We start from the raw sequence: 12090 nt of genomic DNA on the forward strand, positions 1-12090 counted from the left end.
GATGGGGAAAGTACAGAGTCGTTCATCACTGCTGTGCACAAACTTGCAGAAAATTGTGCATTTGGAGCACTCATAGACGAACTCATAAGGAACAGAATTGTGGTTGGCATAAAAGACAAAAGACTGTCCGAGCAGCTGCAAATGGACTCAGAGTTGACTCTTGCTAAAGCCATTGAGAAAATTAGGCAGAGCGAAACGGTAAAGAAACAACAATCAATACTTTACAGCAGCGTGGCAGTGGAGAAAACACTGAACATCGACACAATACGGACAAATACAACACGTGGGAAAACGCAGACGTGGCAGAAGAAAGAACAAAAGACAATCAAGAAAAGTGAAAAGGAATGTGGCCGCTGTGGTCGCAAGAACAAACACTCATGGAAAGAATGTCCAGCCAAAGAGGTACAGTGTCGAAAATGTCAGAAAAAAGGACACTTCGCTGTGGTCTGTCGCAGTAGTGAAGCTGCAGTAGTGAAGCTACTGCGCTACGCGAAGTGACAGAAAATCAGAAAGATGCAGACAGCGAGGATGTGTGTTCTTGGCTGAAGTAGAGACTGAGAGGTCACAGCCCTGGGTGCAAAAGGTCAAGTTAAATGGGGAAAATCTATATTTTAAACTCGACACAGGGGCGGATGTTACATCTATTCCAGAGGGTTTGTACAGTCCAGACAGGGATGGTAAGCTGCAGAGACCCAGAAAGAAGTTACTATGGCCGGGCAGTAGCCCACTCAATGTCAAAGGCTGCTTTGAGGCGCAGTTAGCAGTGAAAGGGCGCAGTGTTTCTCAAGACATCTACCTTGTGTCAGGTCTAGTACAGCCACTGCTAAGCAGGCCAGCGTGTGAGGCTCTGGGTCTTGTGTAGTAAGCACAGTAACGGAATCGGTGACAGATTTCAGGGCAGCATACCCCGACGTTTTTAAAGGTTTAGGCATGCTGAGGGAGCCTTACCACATTGAGATAGAGCAAGGAGCTGTACCAATAGCCCTATCCGCCCCAAGACGTGTTCCTCCTCAGAGATGCAGTGAGAAATGAGCTGCACAGAATGGAAGAAATGGGAGTTATCTCCAAAGTCACTGAGCCTACAGAGTGGTGTTCAGGCATGGTAGTGGTCCCCAGACCAGCAGGAAAGCCCCCCAGAATATGTGTGGACCTCACACCCCTGAACACAGTAGTCAAAAGGGAACGGCACATCCTCCCAGCAGTAGATCAAACACTAGCGATGATGAAAGATGCGAAAGTGTTCACAAAGCTCGACCAGTCTGGATTCTGGCAAATTCCGCTCACGCCAGAGTCAGGGCCACTCAGAACCTTCATCACGCCTTTTGGAAGGTTTCAGTTCAACCGCCTTCCTTTTGGCATTGCATCGGCGCCGGAACATTTCCAAAGGCGAATGTCACAGATGCTGGAAGATTTTGAAGGGGTGATCTGTCACGCCGATGATGTGCTTGTATACGGCAGAGACAGGCAGGAGCACAACCAGAGGTTACACTGTGTCCTCCAATAGTTTCAGAAAGAGGGTCTCACTCTGAATGAGAAGTGTGAGTTTGCTAAAAGTCAAATAATCTTTGTGGGACACAAAGTGTCAGCAAAAGGCATTGAGGCTGATCCCAACAAGGTAACAGCAGTCCAGCAGCTGCCGCAGCCTCAGAGTGTGGAAGATGTGCGCCGTCTCATGGGCATGGCCAACTATCTTGCCAAGTTTATGCCACAACTAGCCACAATCACCACACCATTAAAGGAACTGCTAAAAGACAGAAACGAGTGGATATGGGCGGAGCCACAGGAAACAGCGTTTCAGAGACTAAAGGGGATATTAAGCTCTCCAGAAGTGCTCGCTCAGTACTCCAACTCAGCAGATGCACGAGTTGCTGCAGATGCATCGCCATATGGTATCGGGGCTGTTCTCACTCAGAAACAGTCTGACAACTCCTGGCGACCGGTCACATGCATCTCAAGAGGTCTCACAGACACACAGAAACGCTACGCGCTGATAGAAAAGGAGGCGCTCGCTGTAACGTGGGCGTGTGAACGACTGTCATCTTACCTCATGGGCCTACAGTTCACTCTAATCACGGATCACAAACCCCTGGTCCCTCTTCTGAGCACAAGAGGCCTGGACGACCTGCCTCCACGCATCCTGAGATTCCGCCTCAGGCTGCTGCGCTTTACTTTCACCATTGTCCATGTTCCAGGGAAGAACCTCGTCACTGCTGATGCCCTCTCACGAGCACCGCTGGCGGGGCCTCCTTCTGCTGAGGATCTTCAGCTGGAAAAAGAGGTGGAGGTTTTCGTGGACTGTGTAGTTTCCCATCTCCCAGCCACAGATAAAAGGCTGGAGGAGATTAAGTTGGCGCAGGCAATGGATGACCTGTGGAGAAAGGTGGTGTATCAATGTGGGACAGGCTGGCCAGAAAAAGGTAAACTAGATCCAGAGTTAAAGGGGTACTGGCAATACAGACTGGACTTCAATGTAGTCCATGGTCTTCTCATGAAAGGGAAGATACTTGTGATACCACCTCAAATGGGAGCAGAGGTTTTGCCAGAGCAAAAGAGTCGGTGTGGTGGTCGGGCATCTCTACCCAAATACGTCAGATGGTAGACAAGTGCGAAACATGTCAAAAACACAGGTTACAGTGCCGTGAACCAATGCTGGCAACTCCTGTTCCCGACCGCCCATGGCAAAAAGTCGGTATGGATCTGTTCGAGTGGTCAAAGAAACACTTCCTGCTGATTATTGATTTTTTCTCAAGGTACATTGAGATAGCTGAACTGAGACACACAACTGCAGAGGTCACTATTAATGCTATAAAAGAGGCCTTTGCAAGACATGGCGTTGTCGAGACTGCGGTATCGGATAACGGGCCGCAGTTTTCTTCAGAACAGTTCAAGCACTTTGCCAAAGAGTACCAGTTCACACACGAGCAGCCCCGGGTACCCCCAAGCCAACGGGGAGGCAGAACGCGCTGTTCGTACCATTAAAGACTAGTGGAAAAAGGACTGTGACTACAGCAGAGCACTGCTAGCGTGCAGGGCCACCCCACTGGAACATGGGCTCTCGCCGGCGCAGTTGCTTATGGGGAGACACCTGCGGACCTCGCTGCCACAAGCTGTGGCAAAGCTGGTGCCAAAGTGGCCTGACCTACAGGCTTTTCGCAAAAAAGATGAGGAGGGGAGGCGTGTGCAGGCAAAACACTACAACCGCAGGCATAGAGTCAGACCACTTCCGGAGCTATCGTCAGGACAGAAAGTGTGGATTACCACTGAAGGAACTACTGGAGCAGCAGTTGGACCTGCCCGTGCTCCCAGATCCTATGTGGTAGAGACAGACAGGGGTTTTCTTAGGAGAAATAAGAGCCACCTCAGACCAACAGGGACTATTACCAGATCTGGTCGAGAGGTGAGAACTCCTGAAAAACTGGATGTGTAATTCTCTGAAGGCATCCATTCCTGCCCTATTCAAAGCTGGCTTAGGCTGCTGGAGATGTTTACAACAATGTGTTTCGTTTAAATGTAAGTGAACAAATGAGGGATGTGTATAATTTTCACGTTTGATGATGCTCCGCATTTCTGTTTGTGAGCTGTTTGAGTCGTTATGAAGTATGTCTTTAGCTAAAAGGAGGAGGTGTAGCAATAGACTACTGTTCCCATAAGGCTGTCTGTGGGGGAACTTCCGGGTTACGAGTAAAGTTGGTAAACATCACCCGAACGGTGTCATCATTTATACGCTCTCAACGTTAATGCGTTAATGTGGATTAATCCATCATCACGATTAACGCAGAATGACTGAAATCCCTGAAATGTCTCTGTCAACGCATTTCGGGCAGTTTGTCTATTCTGCGCTCCACATGGGTTAAATGCTTTACAAAATGTAATCGCGTTAATCGTGATGACACGTTAATGTTGACAGCCCTAAATAAAGTTTTTACAGTAATTTAAATGATTAATTTCTCTTTTTATTAGTCGACATTTCTTTACATTTCTCTGTCGTTCTCTAAAATCTCCTCCTTATAAGTTGTATGAATCAATCATCGATCACTGTTGCCGTTAAAGTTATTGTTAAATATTCCATCCCTCCATCACTCATTCGTGTTATCATCCAGTTATTGTGCAACACATAGCTGACAGAGACGTATACTTTTTCTTATTATTATTATCAGTAATCTGCCGGAGTTGCCCTGAGGCAAATGAAAGCAGAGTTTGGCTCTCATGAACATTCCTGTCATGTCGTGACACTCTGCGCTTCACTGCTTAACCCTTTGGTCTGATCAGATCAATACAAAGTGTTTAAATAACAGTCAGAAGCTTTTTGGTTTCTATGAATGTAGGAAAATAAAACAATAAATAGTTGATTCTTTAAGTAGAACCTGTGAGGGTGCAGCTTGTACCCCGATGAACAGAGCAGAGCTTTAATCGTACCCCCGTGTTAGAGAGTGAAGGGATGATGGTGTCGGTAGAAATTTGTTCCCTATTTGCTGATGTTGAAATTTAAACTGACTTGATGTAAACTTCATAAGCTTATCGACACTTATTTGCATACTTGACTATAGTAAATGAGGGCAGGTTACAAAGAAATTGCACGGCTTTATTAAATGTGCTAAAAGTTATTGTAGAGAAACTAAATCAGCTGGTTGTGAGGCCGACGCTGAGGTCACACCTGCAGAAAAGGAGCAGTTATTAAATTCCTTTATATCCCCAGGTAACAGTCCTTCACCTCATGTATAATGTAATGTGGAGGACTTTAGTCTGCCAGTGAGATGGGTGTCCATAAAGCTGCACCTCTCCCAGCAGCAGGGTGGGGGCTGGTGTCCATGGATCTGTGGGCTGAAGGACATGGCATGCTGCTAAGTCCTATTTAATATACAGCAAAAATGCCTAAGGTGTCATAAGTGGAGATACAGAGAAGTCAAAGCTTTGCTTAATGAATTAGGATGTGCTCAGACGGAGGGGTGACCTCCAGGGCTGAAACACTAAGCCAGAAACTGCAATTCCTCTAACGTCCACTCGAGGCCGTCCTCAGCAGCGAGGCACCCCCCATTAACTCGCACGTTAAAATGTCCAACTTTACAGCAGTGACCTAATGAGCAGAAACACTCATCAGCCACTTAGTGAGATACGAGGTAGGTTTGGGGTATTCGATTTACTGCTCATTAGCACAAATATCTAAGTAATGCATGCACACATGGTGAAGACGACCTGCTGAAGCTCAAACTAACCATCAGAATCATGAAGACAGGTGATTTTGGTATGGTTGTTGCTCTGCGTATTTCAGAACCTGCTGATCAGCTGTTTACCAAGAGTTTTGTGAAAAAGATCAAAAATGCAGTGAGCAGCAGTTTTCTGGGAGTTCGTCGCCCTGTGGACGTCAGAGAACCACCAGACTGCGTCGAGCTGAAAGGAAACCAACAGCAACTCAAATGACCGACCGAGGTCTGCAGAAGAGCGTCTCTGAACTCATGCTGAACCTTGATACAAGTTTTCTTCATCGTTCATTCTGTCAGCAAAAAGAAACACAGGGTTGATTTTGACTTGAAATGTTCTTAAATCTCAGGCCTTTGTTGTACTTGTGAGGCTGTGTGTGTGGGGGGGAAAGAGGTGCTGAGGCTCGGGGCTTCATTAAGTGAACTCATGAAGTGTGTGAGAGGTCAAAGCCCACGCAGCGCTGCCTAATAAGACCACCACCCCTCTCAGACACTGGGCCTGTCAGTTAGCATCTCAGACCTCCTTACTGGTCTTCTGTTCCGCACCAGTAAGCCTGCCTGGTAGCAGCTAACCACAGAGCTGTGTGTGTGTGTGTGTGTGTGTGTGTGTGTGTGTGTGTGTGTGTGTGTGTGTGTGTGTGTGTGTGTGTGTTACTGCACGTTCACAGTAAAAGATCTGATCTGATTGACGCTAATGTGGTCGACTCTTTACTGGATCTTTCTGCACGTCCACTTTATCCTTAATGGCACTACTTCCAGGGTCGATGGAGGGCAGAGCTGGGACAAAAAAATCAGCCCTGGCATTTTATATATAAATTATATATAATGCATACACATATTATGCATATATTGTTTGATTATAGATATTGAAACAGGGTTTTATCAGGTTGTTGGGTAAAGCTACACTTTAGCTGTTAGCAGTGGCTCGTGGTGAAAGCAGTCATTCCTTGAATCTCTCCTCTCTCCATGGATCTACTTTCTTACCACATTAATTTCACGTCCTCCTCCTGTGAGGCCTGGTTACTCGTTGCTGGTACTACTGTTCACGGTGCAGCTAACATATTAATGCTGCCCCATCTATTTAAATATATCGGCCTGTGAGTCATTGATGCAGGAGGCTCAAAGTGGTGAACATCCTCACCGAAGTTTGCAGATTTGTAATGCACACTTCAGCGCGCCATCTTTTAGTGACAACTGCATCAGTGTGAGAGTGGGAGACTCGTGCAGGTGGCTCAGGAGGTTTGTGGTCAGTGGTTTGAACCCTGCTTCTTTAGAAAGGAACAAAGCACTCTGTGAATTTGGCTTGTAGTAAAGCAGTTAAAGCAGACAACAAACTCTTACATTCATTAAACTGAGTCCACCTGCCACTTTTTCTCCAAACTTTATGACGTCATTGTGGAAGAGTAGAGTTTTTTGTTTTTGTGAATCCCGCCAGCCCCCTTTTCATTATTTATTTGTACCTCCAGTGTCCCTAATGCTCCGTCATACATGCTAATATTTTGATATGAATCTTTTGCAGTGTTTCAAACACTGAGGTTCGCGCCTGCGTTTCCTCAGATGCCTCTGAGACATGTGAACGCTGTCGTCTAATGAAAGGCTCCGACATGTTTTCCTGTCACAGCAGAGACGCGTTCAGCCTGATCAGCAATCTGTGTGTTCATCTTGTTAAAACATCAACACTTAAAGTGCTGCTGCCTGTTTCCGGGCGTGTGTGTGTGTGTGTGTGTGTGTGTGTGTGTGTGTGTGTGTGTGTGTGTGTGTGTGTGTGTGTGTGTGTGCTCTTAGATATCTGAGTGAGTAAATCACGCAGCAGCTCTGTGATCAGCTCTGTCCACTGACCACACACACAAACCATACTAACATGAGTAAAAGCCTAAACACACACTCACACACACACACACACTCACGCAGGCCCGGCTGTCTCTGCTCTGTCAGTAGCTGGCAGCCCCTCTCTCTTCCCAACTTGAAGCTGATGAAAGCGGCGAGGCGGTTGGCGTGACTGCAGCGGTGGCAGCGGGTGAGGAGAAGCCGTCATTAAGTGCTACAGCTTGTTTCCACAACAACATGTCAGAGATTATTATAAGGTGTCACTTCCTGGTTTGGCATCCCTGCAGCAACTGAAGCTATGGAGGAGGAAGAGGAGGAGGAAGAGGTGGGCTGCTTTAGGTTGACAAGTTTGGAACAACAAATACACAACGGCGGCGGCAGGAAGTCTTCTCAGACCCGTCTGGATTTGGAGCTTCTCTTACACAATCCCTCACTTCTCTGACTCCCTCTGCTCCTACAGATACTTTCACTTGATATGTTTCTATTTATTGAAGAGAAGCAGTTCACTAAAAGTGTCCTCTGCAAACAGAAGACACTTGTCCACGCCTTTATGACCACAGTGCACCATCTTTTGATGGCTGCTTCCAGCAGGTAAACACACCAGGCCACAGGACCATCTCAAACTGGTTTCTTGAACACGACACAGAGTTCAGGGTTCATCTGAAATGAGCACCTCTGAGATTTGGTGGAACGGGAGATTCCCATCATGGATGCAAATCTACCGTAGCTGTGCGATGTTGTCGCATCAACATGGACCAAAATGTCTGAGGAATGTTTCCATCACCTTGTTGAATCTGTGCCATAAAGAATTAAAACAGCTCTGAAGGAAAAGGCGGGGCCAACATGCCACTAACAAAGATGTGTCACTTTTAGGGCCAGCGCTGGTTTCACTGACCAATCATTTTCACCAACAACCTTTTATTCTGACTAAAAACAAGACAATAACTAACAGAAATAACGCACAAGAGGAAATTCTATGATGAAATGAATTGACACTCAGTCGTTTTGCTGAACTGTCTTTTATGTGTTGACACAGCGAAAGGTTTGAGTTCGGGGCCTTGAATGAGTCATGGGTCAGCGTTGAGTAGTTCCTCTGAAAAGGAGCTTTGCTGAAAGTGGGTGAAAAAGCAGCCAGAGTCCACAGAGAAGCCTGGGGAACGATTCCTCCACACCACTTTCAAGCCAAGGACGTCTGCCTCCTTGAACAACATATACTAAGTCTGGGAGGGCAGCTCAAGACTTTTACACAGTACTTTATGGTATATGAGAAAATAATTGTGCAGCTTTGTTAGACCATTTCTTCTCGTCATCAAAGTGAAACACGTGCATCTCCTCTGTCCCTGCACTTTGTTCCTCTCTGTTCTCATCAGCAGCAGCTCTATTATCTACGGTGGCCCCTAGAGACAAAGCACGTACAAACTCCAAAACACTTACAAAATCCAAAACACGTGCAAAATCCAAAACACATGCAAGCTCCAAAACACTTACAAAATAAAAAACACATGCAAAAGACAAAACACGTACAAAATACAAAAAACATGCAAAATACAAAACACGTACAAAATACAAAACACGTGCAAACTCCAAAGCACTTACAAAATCCAAAACACGTGCAAACTCCAAAACACATGCAAACTCCAAAACACGTACAAAATACAAAAAACATGCAAAATACAAAACACGTACAAAATACAAAACACGTACAATATACAAAACACGTGCAAAATACAAAACACGTGCAAACTCCAAAACACATGCAAAATACAAAACACATGCAAAATACAAAACACGTGCAAAATACAAAACACGTACAAAATACAAAACACGTGCAAAATACAAAACACGTGCAAAATACAAAACACGCGCAAACCCCAAAACACATGCAAAATCCAAAACACAACGGAAGTGCTCCAGGACGCTAGGGGCAGTGTTGAGCTTTTGTTACCTAGTAACTACACAAGCCAGGAAGTACCAATGACCGGATTTGGGGTCTGCAAGCCTTAAAGGCCGCATTTTAAGGCCGATTATGTCACAGCGACACGACAAAGACTGTCCCAATTCAAAGGCTGCTCGAAATGCGGCCCTCAAATGCGTCCTTAATTTCCCTGAATTTTAAGGATGGGTCTGTGTAGCCTTCATGGCCCAACATATCCCAGACTTCATAGCGCGGCGGTGGTTTGGATAATTTTGCCGAAAAAAAACGGCGGAAGCGGAGCGGACGAAGAGTAAACTTCCAGAAGTAAGTACTGAATATTATGTCACTTATTTATGTGCAAATGTTTTTATAATGAAGAACATTAAAACATTACTGTTGGCAACATGTCGGGAAAGTTATGTGACATTAGCGACGTTTGTACTAACTTGGTTTTAAAGCCTTCACTTCAAAATATTCGCCGTTCAATAGCTGACTTTAATCTTACAGAGAATGTGATGATTTTATGCGTAATTAAAGTCAGTCATGTCAGTCAGCTGACGGTTCACTCCTTAAGCTGAAAGAAAGATGCTTTAATCACAGGAGTCACACATGTGTCCACTGTACCATCTGGGAACTCTTCTTGTTTAGCACTCGTAATGACACAAACACTAAATCCTGCTTCTCTGGTGCTGTTTTGTAGCAGTGTGTACACCTGAGACTGTCACCTGTCTGTCTGTCCTGCACTCTCTCTCTGTTTCTTTCTCTCTGATTGTGGAATAAAAGTATGAACATGTGTTTATAAGTTACACTTGTGTTTGAATCCTGCAGCTTATCACACATTTGATTTCTATGTGTGACACCTGCAAGTGTCCAGAGTGAGGACAGACTGAGGGACCCACTGCATTACATCATCTGTGAGGCTTTGCAGCCCTGATGATCCACCAGGACAAACTCAGCAGTATGTGAGGAAGAGGAGGAGGAAGAGCCAGCAGCAGCTGACAGATGGAGAGAATAGACAGACTGTTCCCTGTTTGTGAAGGACTGCTAGGAAAGTTTAAAATAACTAATTGTCTGTCCTGAATCAGTCTTATTAGGTAATGTTCAAATAATTTTATCATTCCAGTGTTTCCAGTGTGGGAGAAAGTACTCAGGGCCTTCAAGTTACGCACTATGAAAGGCAGCAACAAGTTTAATGTTCAGAAACCTAAAGTCTGTATCAGCAGCAGAATGGAACTAAAAATAAATGTTTGTTTCAGTTCTATGAAGCTTTGAGTATTTTGGATCAGTAGCACTGCTGTGTTTGTTGCATCATATTGCTGTAATTGTTTATATGCTTTATATATTCTGAGGTAAGTTGATCTATAGTGTTACATCATATTCTATAAGGATGTTATGTGTTTGTATACTTTCTGCCCAGTTTGACCCATTTAGCAGACGTCAGCCTGTTTAAAGCTCTGATATCTATTCTGTGTGACTTACAGCAGTTATGACATGGTCTGATTTTCTCACCCAATAAAGGAATATTTAATACATCAGTCTACTCTTCATTTTATCAGAAACATATATATACTATTATATATTGTACATATATTTATTAGTTTCAGATGTAGCCATTCTTGTATTTTGCTTGTTTACATTATTGTATTTTGCACAACTCTGTTGCTTGTGAAGCTCGCACACAAGAATTTCACTCACATGTGCTGTACCAATGTACCTGCACATGTGATGTGACAATAAAAGTGATTTGATTTGAAACAGCTCACAGCTTGTACATTTTCTTTTTACACATGTATGTAAGCATTTGAGCCAAATTTAGTAATGCCAACATACTGAAGGAACAACATTTGTCTCTTATATATGATACACCTATATATGCACTGTCAATATACATTTTGAACCAGCTGCAGATGTCAGAGTAACAACTGACTGACCCCCACATAAAGTGCGTTACAGTAGTCCACAGGGGAAGAAATAAAAGCATGGATCACGGTTTCAAAGTGCTGCCTAGAAAGAAACGATTTCACTCTTGCCAGTCGCCTTAAATGATAAAAATGGACTGGTCCAACTTAAAACCAAGGGCAGTAACAACAGGTTTAAAATAAACCTCCAGGGGTTCCAAATGAAAAGAAGAGGACTCACAGGGGCCACTGGGTCCAAACACCAACAAATCTGTTTTCTTTTCATTCAAATTTAAAAAGTTTAGAGCCAACCAAGCTTTAATGTCATCTAGGCATGTCAAGAGAGGTTTTATTCAGATGCCATCCTTCGGCTTCAGTGGCAAATAAATTTGGCAGTCATTCCTATATACTTGTCTTTGAGTGAAGATTTAAGGTGGTAAGACATGTAAATAACTGCAACTTGAATCTGTACTGAAGCTCAGTATTTGACAAAGAGTTCATGTTCACTGCTGTAATACCTAATAATGACTAATATAATAACCATAATATTGGCCATATTATATTTACATTACCAAAGTGATATGACTTTAGTCTCATGAACAACATTAGCTAATTGTTATTTACTAGCTAATCTTAAATGACTGTTCAGTACAGAAATGAAGCCCAAAAATCATGTTTTACTGTCCTGTGGTCTCAGCCTCAGATACTTATCAAATCACACAAAGCTCTTGTAGAAACAAACAAACAAATGAAAAAAAATATGTTCTCCTTCATTTCTGTCAAAAAAAGTTGTATGACACGTTTCCAGCTGTTAGTATCATAGTTGCTAGGCAACCTGGGAAGCGCAAAGGAGACTAGAGCCCATGTGTTTGCAACAAACTTGCCGTTTATTTTACAAATCGAGCTCAACACTGCCCCTAGCGTCCTGGAGCACTTCCGTTGTGATTTGGAGTTTGCATGTGTTTTGAATTTTGTACGTGTTTTGGATTTTGCATGTGTTTTGGATTTTGTACGTGTTTTGGATTTTGCATGTGTTTTGGAGTTTGCACGTGTTTTGGAGTTTGCACATGTTTTGGATTTTGCACGTGTTTTGGATTTTGTACGTGTTTTGGATTTTGTATGTGTTTTGGAGTTTGCATGTGTTTTGGATTTTGTATGTGTTGAGGAGTTTGTGCGTGCTATTTGGAATTTGTAAGTGTTTTGGAGTTTATACATGCTTTGTCTCTAGGGGCCACCGTAATTATCTACAGTA

This window comes from Aulonocara stuartgranti (assembly GCF_965226115.1).
Source record: "Aulonocara stuartgranti genome assembly, chromosome: 13".
NCBI classification, from domain to species: Eukaryota; Metazoa; Chordata; class Actinopteri; order Cichliformes; family Cichlidae; genus Aulonocara; species Aulonocara stuartgranti.